The sequence below is a fragment of the Phoenix dactylifera genome, unplaced genomic scaffold, assembly GCF_009389715.1.
Source record: "Phoenix dactylifera cultivar Barhee BC4 unplaced genomic scaffold, palm_55x_up_171113_PBpolish2nd_filt_p 001706F, whole genome shotgun sequence".
Classification (NCBI taxonomy): domain Eukaryota; kingdom Viridiplantae; phylum Streptophyta; class Magnoliopsida; order Arecales; family Arecaceae; genus Phoenix; species Phoenix dactylifera.
The window spans coordinates 18855-28442 of NW_024069005.1; positions in this window are offsets into that span (position 1 = coordinate 18855).

Genomic DNA, 9588 nt, shown 5'->3' on the forward strand with positions numbered 1-9588 from the left:
TATCGATACTGATGAAATAGTGAAGCAATTAACAAATGAGATGCTAAAGAAGTTTAACAAATATTGGTCTCAGTGCAATAATTTGTTGGTAATTGCTTCTATTTTGGATCCCAGATCAAAGTTGATATTTGTAGAATTTTGTTATCAAAAGGCATTTGAGTTGGAGGAGTGCAAGAAAAAGATTGATGATATTCGTGCTTGTCTTTTTCAATTGTATAATGAGTATGTAGATGCAACAAGAATGCATCCCTCTATGAGTTCAAGTGAGCGAACATCTAATTTTGGTGGACAAGGTGATATAAGTTCAGTTTCTTCCAAAAAAAAATTTGGTATGGATTTTGCTCAATTTAGAAGTCAGAGTTCTTCAAAACGCCCTAAGAGATCCGAGTTGGATAGTTATTTGGATGATGATGTACTTCCCGATTTGGAGAATAAAGAGTTTGACATCTTGGCTTGGTGGAAGAGCAATGCAGCAGTCTATCCTATACTATCAAGAATGGCTCGAGATGTTCTAGCTATTCCAGTCTTCACTGTTTCATTTGAGTCAGCATTCAGCACTGGTGGTAGAGTTGTGGATCAGTATCGAAGCTCTTTGAGCCCTTCTACCGTAGAAGCCTTAGTGTGTACCCAAAATTGGCTTCGTGAACAATATGATGAAGGTATATAAATCTTTTAAATTTATCTAATATTTTTTATTTGCTTATTGTACTTATAATTTAAACATTTATGATTGATTTGTGTGTTAACAGTTGCAAATTGCTCGAGTTCTGTAACGTTGAATGTAGATGACGACACCCTGGACTCCTGGAGTGGGCAATTTGGGAGAACTGAATGACGATACCCTCATCAGATCTAGTTCATACCTAAAGTATCAAGTATGAAGTATGTTTGTTGATGGAGTATTTTCATGTGGATCATGGTTATTTGTTGCAAAATTTTATGAGAGTTGTATGATTTTGAACTGCAGGCCTGAAGCTGACTTCAGGGGGTTTCTCTATTACATGGATATGATGAATATATTATTGTGCAGGGAACAACGACTTCAAGCCGATGATTTTTTTATCCTCCTATTTTTGATGGAATCCTTTTGTTTGGTTTCAGTTGTATCGTTGCAGTTGGTTGCATGGAATGAATTTTTTTGCAAGTTATCTTCAAACCATCAGATGCTATTTTGTTAATGATCTGTCTGATTGCCTACTTGGTCCATCTTATATTTGATTTAAGTTGAATAGGTTGTTTGCTTGTCGACATTTTTGCTTGTATGTTTCATGTACTTGTATTTGCACATACACCTCTGTGAAATTGTCCTCTGTGCAGCCGTGCAGCCTGTGCAGGTGATCTGTCATTTGAGCGTATTAACTTTACCTCAGCAATGCAATCCAAAGGTACGGACTCCTTACTACAATACTACTACACATTTGTCGAAGCATGTGTGTCCACGCCTCCACACATTATTTATGCTTGTGCTGAGATGTACAATGTCTACACTTTCTTGAACCAGAGCACAATAATCATTTTTCTGCTATATAAGAATAGTCTCTAATGCTCTCTCTATTTGGAAGTAATCCCTTTCCTTCTTCTTTTATCAAAATATCTGTCACTTTTAGAGTATGATCATCAGATACCAGCTTTTGAATCATGACGCCAACGTAATTCGAATGGAGAAAGCATGTAAGACAAGCATAAATAATATATGGAACTGATAAAATTAGCATGTGAATTGCAGCAAACGAGCTGGCCCAAACGGGCTGGCCGGGCTCGGGATCGGCCGGGCTGGGGATCGGGCCGGGCTCGGGACCGGGCTGGCCCAAACGAGCTGGCCCAAACGGGCCGGCCTAGGTTAGGGCCCAACTGGGCCGGCCCAAATGGGCTCGGGCCGGGCTCGGGCCGGGCTCGGGCCTTGTTCCTTAAAAATTTTTCGGGCCCCGGCCCGGCCCGAAGCCCGGAAAAAAAATTCGGGCCGGGCTTGGGTAGGGGTTTGGCCCGACCCGGCCCGGCCCACTTCCAGCCCTAGTTGTATCTGGGAGCCGTCGCTGACCGCTAATACCTGCACGTGGGGAGGCAACAACGGCTTTAGGACAGTGCGTCTCTTGGCGTGCGTCTTACACCTCATAAGCCAGATATTTTCTTACTACTATTTTATTATAATTGTTAGATTTTCTGTTCATGTGATTTAAATATTTTACAAAGCATCTTGCTGGACCAATATTCTAAAGCCGTTGGTACATTGTTCCATATATATATATATATATTCTGCAAGATGCATTGTTGAATACTGTTCTTGTTAATCTCTATTAGAAATTATTGTTAGTTTAGCTTTAGATTCTTAATTTTAACATTAAACTGTTTAATAAAAAAACAACAGTTTACTATTTTAATCAAGAAAAATAGTCTACTATTTTAATAAAAAAAAAGTTTACTGTTTAATCAACAAAAAAGTTTAATGTTTAATTAAAAAAATAGTTTACTGTTTTAATTAAGAAAACAGTTTACTGTTTAATAAAAAAAAGTTTACGGTTTAATAAAAAAACAGTTTACTGTTTAATATAAAAACAATTTACTGTTTAATTAAAGAAAACAGTTTACTGTTTAATTAAGAAAACAGTTTACTGTTTTAATAAGAAACAGTTTACTGTTTAATTAAAAAAATAGTTTACTGTTTTAATAAAAAAACAGTTTACTGTTTAATTAAAAAAACAGCTTATTGTTTAATAAAAAATAGTTTACTGTTTTAATCAAGAAAACAGATTACTGTTTTAATTAAAAAATAGTTTACTGTTTAATTAAAAAACAGTTTACTGTTTTAATTAAAAAATGTTTACTGTTTAATAAAAAAATAGTTTACTGTTTAATTTAAAAATTATATATATAGTTTACTGTTTTAATCAAGAAAACATATTACTGTTTTAATCAAAAAATAGTTTACCGTTTAATTAAAAAAATAGTTTACTGTTTAATAAAAAAACACTTTACTGTTTAATTAAAAAACAGTTTACTGTTTTAATCAAACAAAATAGTTTACTGTTTTAATAAAAAATAGTTTACTGTTTAATAAAAAAAATAGTTTACTGTTTTAATTAAAAAAATAGTTTACTGTTTAATAAAAAAATAGTTTACTGTTTGATAAAAAACAGTTTACTATTTAATTAAATAAAACAATTTACTGTTAAACTAAAAATAAAAAAATAAAACAGTTTACTGTTTTAATTAAGAAAACAGTTTACTGTTTTAATATAAAACAATAGTTTACTGTTTTAATTAATAAAATAGTTTACTGCTTTAATAAAAAAATAGTTTACTATTTAATCAAAAAATAGTTTGCTGTTTTAATTAAAAAATAGTTTTGGCGAAGATATATATAAAAAAAAGTAGGAAAAATTAAAAGAAAAAAGTTTGACTGATTGAAGTTATAATAAGTTTTGGAAGATCAAAAGAATTTAATTAGAATAGTTAAAAACAAACTCTTAGAATTTTAATTTTTGATAAAAATTTGCTTCAAGCAATAAAATGGTCATTTAATGAGAATTGTAATCATTTGCTTGCAAGTATTAAACCTATTTGGTGACATTGGTGTTGTTTTTTTTTGCAATTATTAATAAAGTTATTGTTACATAGTATATTATTAAGAGATACTCTTAGTAACATTTTGTTTACATTTATTCATTAGTGACGTTATCGTTATTATTTTTTCTCACAGTTGAATACTCTACTGTCCTTTTAAACTTTAAAATTTTAGAGTTTAAAATTTAAAATGGCAAATATGGAAGAAGCTAATAGTATTAAATCCGAAAAATTTAGTGGACAAAATTTTCGTAGGTGGCAAAAATAACTTAAATATTGGTTGACTGTGTTAGGACTTGTATCTGTTATAGAGGAACCACAGTCTAATCAAGAGTTACCTTCCCGGATGACTAATGAGCAAGTAAAGTATTGCTGCTATAATAGAATACTCAGTGCTTTATCTGACCACCTTTATGATGTGTATCATGCCACTACCTCAAGTGCAAAAGAACTTTGGGATGCTTTAGAGGCTGAATATGGGATAATAGATGCTAGCATTTATCGGTTTACTATCTCAAACTTTAATAGTTATAAAATAGTAGACAATAAACTAGTGGGAGATCAAATTCATGAGTATCAAGAACTTCTGAGAAGAGTTGAGAAAAAGAAAACCAAATTTAGTGAAGATTTTAAAGTCTCCTATCTTATAGATAAATTGCCATCATCTTGGAATGATTTTGTTAGGACCTTTAGGCATAAATAAGGAGAGTTAACCTTAACCAAAGTCATAAACTCTCTTAGAGTTGAGAAAAAGTATAGAGCCAATACTAAGAAAGAGGATGAAAAGACCCCTTATGAAATTTGGAAGAAAAGAACACCTAATCTTAAAATCTTGAAAGTGTGGGGGTGTTTAACAAAAGTAGCAATCTCTGAGCCTAAGCGAAAGAAAATAGGGCCTAAAACTATATATGTTGTATTTATAGGGTATGCTCAAAATAGTAGTGCTAATAGATTTTTAGTTATAAACTCTGAGATTAATAAAATTTCAAACAACACAGTTATAGAATCTAGACATGTTACCTATTTTGAAGATATATTTTCTTATAAAAATAAAATTTCACAACAAGTAATAAATAAATCATCTACTAATGATAAACTTTCCACTAGTACAAGTGCATCAAAGGAACCAGAAACACAATTAGAGTTAAGAAGGAGCAAAAGGTCTAGAATAAAGAAAAATTTTGGAGATGAATTTTATACCTTTTTAACAGAAGGAGATACTACTACCTATAAGAAAGCTATGTCTTCTTTAGATGCTCCATTTTAGAAGGAAGCTATACAAAGTGAGATAGAGTCTATTATTTAAAATAACACTTGGGAGTTAACTAATTTATCTCCTGGAAATAAAGCTATTGGGTGTAAATGGGTGTTCAAGAAGAAGTTAAAACCTGATGGAACCATAGACAAGTACAAAGCCAAACTAGTGGCTAAAGGTTTTACACAAAAGGAAGGAATATATTACTTTGATACATATTCACTTGTATCTAGGATAACTACTATTAGAATTTTAGTTGTCTTAGCATCAGTGCATAATCTAGTGATTCATCAAATGGATGTTAAGACTGTCTTTCTAAATGGAAACATAAATATATATGGAGCAACTTGAAGGTATTGTAGTTAAAGGTCAAGAACATAAGGTCTGTAGGTTAGTCCTTGTATGGTTTAAAACAAGCTCCAAAGCAATGGCATGAGAAGTTTGATAAGATGATCTTAGAATATGACTTTAAGATTAATAAATATGATAAGTGTGTGTACTGCAAAAAGAGTAATGGAGAACATGTGATCTTATGTCTTTATGTTGATGATATATTAATATTTGGGATAAATTTGGAGATAGTAAATGATGTTAAGTCTTATCTTTCGAGAAAGTTTGACATAAAGGATTTAGAAAAAGCCTATGTAATTTTAGGAATGAAGTTGGAAAGAACACCGAATGGAATTACTCTTAATCAAACCAGTACAATAGAAAGGATGTTAAAAAGTTTAATTATTTTGATTGTAAATCTATATCAATACCATATGATCTAAATGTGCATTTGAAAATAATAATAATGGTGAACTAGTATCTTAACTGAAGTACTCACAAATGATTGGATTATTATTATATATAGCAAATATAACTAGGCCTGATATAGCATATGATGTTGGAAGATTTAGTAGATATACTCATAATCCTAGCAAAGATCATTGGGTTGCTTTAGAGAGAGTCTTTAAATATCTTAGAGGAACCATGGAATACTCATTGTGTTATAAGGGATTTCCGAATGTCGTTGAAGGGTATAGTGATACGAATTGGATAACAGATAATATGGATGTGAAGTCCACTTCTGGGTATGTATTTCTTTTGGGTGGAGAAGCGACATCATGTTAGATGTATGCCCTAGAAGCCAATCTGGCTGATATATTATTAATTCTGGAACATAATTTTGTACTTGACGTTATTATTATTGAATAATAAATAGGCATCTTTTTCATTCATATTATTTATGTGTCTATGAATCGTCCAAAAAATTAATAAGATGATGATACATATTCTCAAGAGTTGAGAATTTGAGCCATGTATCATTGGTGATTAATTTCTAAATGCTCCTGATCAATGAATCATCACGAGGATGGTGATCGATCCGATGAAATCAGTGCACAGATCGCTTTCCTTATGGATGGACGAGACTCGAGTCCACAATATAGAGACACTAAAGTGATAGTATAGGTGCTTGTTAGAGAACAAGGGTACTGAGTGTGACCAAGACAAGAAGTCACTTGGGATGTCTATCCACTCGTCAGTGACTTACTTGATGTTGCAGTAGTATGACTGGTTCTTTGACCTGCAGTGCTTCGGCTACTCACAGTGAGATTATTATAGTTTGACTACACATATACATGGTTTCTAGTCATATGGATCCTTGTAGTGTAGATTGGTTGCAATAGGTTCACTGTAGGAGTAGGGTATGCACCTACATGAAATCTATCGATCTTAATAGATAAGGAGTGTTCCTATGTAATTTATAAGACTGAGTTCTAAGACCTTTGCCAGGGCAGTATATATAGTGGAGAAAGAGTTTTCCACTCTCGAACTCAAGTCAAATAAATCTAGGCATATGACAGACGACGGAATTTGATGAGTTATCCATGACCTCCTGCCTGTAGAGATCCATGATAGAATGACTGTATCATACGATAACTGCACCTAGAGGTTCATCATTCCATTCTGCTGGGTAGCCACTATATGCTGCTAGGTGTCACTAGTGGATGGTGAGACTCACAAGGACCATCTTGATGGTCGATAATCCCTAGTGAGTTGAGTTGGAATTGTTTCAACCCATTAAAAGGAGTTTTCAAAGATATTATGATAGAGATCGCAATATATCTCACTACCAGACAGAATAAAACCTATGGGGTCACACACATTAGAGGTATTGACTGATTCGATGGTTGAATGTGATTAAGAATCACAAATAATCAATTTAATTGATAATTAGATAACTCGCAAAGATTAGTGAGTTGAAGAAGGAATAATTGCAATCGGTTTGTAATTTAATTTAATTAATTGGACTTGATCACGAGTCCTACTTGGAGTAGGATTCTTGGAGTCCTAATTGGATTAAGATTTCAAATTAAATTAGAGTCCTACTTGGAGTAGGAGTTCTAAAGTCCTAATTGGTTTAGGGCTGAAATTTGAGAAGTCCTAATTAGATTAGGAGTTCTTAAGTCCTAATTAATTTTAATCTAATTAATCCAATGACTTCCAATTGGATTAGGATTGAAGAGTTCAATAGAGTCATGGTTCAATTAAATCCTAATTGGATTAGGATTTGGCATGAAAGAAAATGGGTGCACCTAATTCTATTTGGAATAGAATTGAACCCTAGCATAGGACCCAACCCAATCACCACTTAATATGATTAAGTGGTTGATTGAAATTGGATAAGAGGGAGGGGCGTACGCCCCTCCCTTGGTGCTGTGCGTGGAGAAAAGAGGAGGGGCGTACGCCCCTCCTAGCTAGCCAAATAAAGGGATAAAAATGAGCTCCTAAAAATTAGGAGCTCATCCTTATCCCTTAGGAGATTAAAAACAGGAGGGATTTCGGCCCCTCCTCTTGAGGCTTTCTCTAAGGAATTCGGCAGCACCTCTCCTCCTCCCATTCCTCCTTTCAGCCGCAAGAGAGAAGGGAAGAAAAGAAGCCTTGGCGTGGCCTCTTAAATCCCCTTCCTTGGTTCCAACGCGAAGAAAATAAAAAGGCTGCGAAGGGTTTTTGATCTTCTTCCATTGAACCTTCCTTCTTCTTCCTACTCTCAAGGCAATCAAGAGTTGATTCAAAAAAGAGAATTTCAGCCATCAATAGCTATTTCTATAAGGGAGCTAGCACTCTGGGGAGATACGAAACCTTCGATTGGTTCACTACTTCGTGTGGATACCCGTAGAGGCCGGACGCATGTGCGGCTTCCATCGAACCTTCAACAAATCCATGAATATTAGATTTGCGGAGACCATCTACCCGCACAAGGTGAAGATCTGATCTTCATAATGATTTAAAAATAGTTTAAAAGAATTAATCCTAATCTATTTATAAACGAAGTTTTAAAAATACATTCATACGATGAACGGGATCTCGCGCATGCCTTCCGCTGCGATCTGAAATTTTTTTGATTTTTCTGCGACATGCATGGGATCCTAACAGTGATATGAGAGCCAGGTTATATAGATTAAGATTAGGATTAATCATTAAAGGTATTTTAGATCTAAAATTTAAAGGATTATGCTTGCTGAAATTTTCTGCATGCAGAATTTTCAGCTTGCTGATTTTTCTGCATGCTGATTTTTGGATGCTTAGATTAATGATTCTATTGCTTTGATAATCTGATTACAAATATTTAGAATCATATCTTGCATAAGCAGCAAGTCATGAGATGAAATAATCAGTTAAATTACAGATCTGAAAATAATATTTATGCATGAGATGCGTACGGTGATGATCATGGATGAACACTTTTGAATGTGTTGAAATGTTCTGCGATGTTCTGTGATGCTATGTGATGGCATGTAATTTTAATTTTCAGATGCATGCGTGCATCTTAAATTCATGTATTAGAGACCTGCGTGTCTCATGAAAAAGGGTTGTAATTTATTCTTTTATTTAATTTAATTTTTAAAATAATTTAGGATTTAATCTGTAATGTGTGTTGCACGTCGATGGTTGATCGATGCGTACATCAACAAGCTCAACATGCGCGGATCAAGATCAAAGGTTGATTGAAGATGGATCAAGAAGTTGATCACAATTGGACCTAGGAGATCAAGATCGAGTCAAGAGTTGAAGATGACCTAACCATTTGACGTGCATGTGCTTGTAAAATGACCCCATCTTGAATCCATGATCATCACCAGTTATATTTATTTGTTGATATTATGCCTGGATGTTTATGCTTATGTCTATGCGGGTAGATATGTATTTGCATGAGATGTGAATAGTCGATCGAGAGAGACCTAAATACAAACCTCCTCAATCAGTCGAGAGTGAACCAACATGAGCTAGTCATATTAGATTAATTGATCTAATTGGTGTCTAGGCAAGCCTAAAAGGTGGTTATTTAATTAGGACCTTACTCTCCGAGTAAGGGGAGCCCCCCACCTGCTTACCTGGCCAATTGCTCGATTACCTCTTATGAAGAGCTCAAGGTTGAAAACACTAAGACATGATTACACAATATTAAGTCCATAGGTCTACCACCGTAGTAGAGTTGCTAAGATCTTTTCGGTGTTGATTTATCTCAGCTGGACATAGTGGGCAAGTTGCATCGGAGGACTGGACCTCTCTATTAGACAATGAGATGTTGCAGGATAAAGGTGGGGTTGGGTGCCAATAACTGTTAGGTGAGGATCCAATGACGACTTTATTTCTGCGGTTATACGGTGGGTCTGACTTAACTAAGTAATGGGGCCAATAACTGTTAGGTGGGGTCTTCATGACTTAGAGACTAAGTACCACTGCAATTTGCTTAAGAAGCATTGTACAATAGTTGTACACTC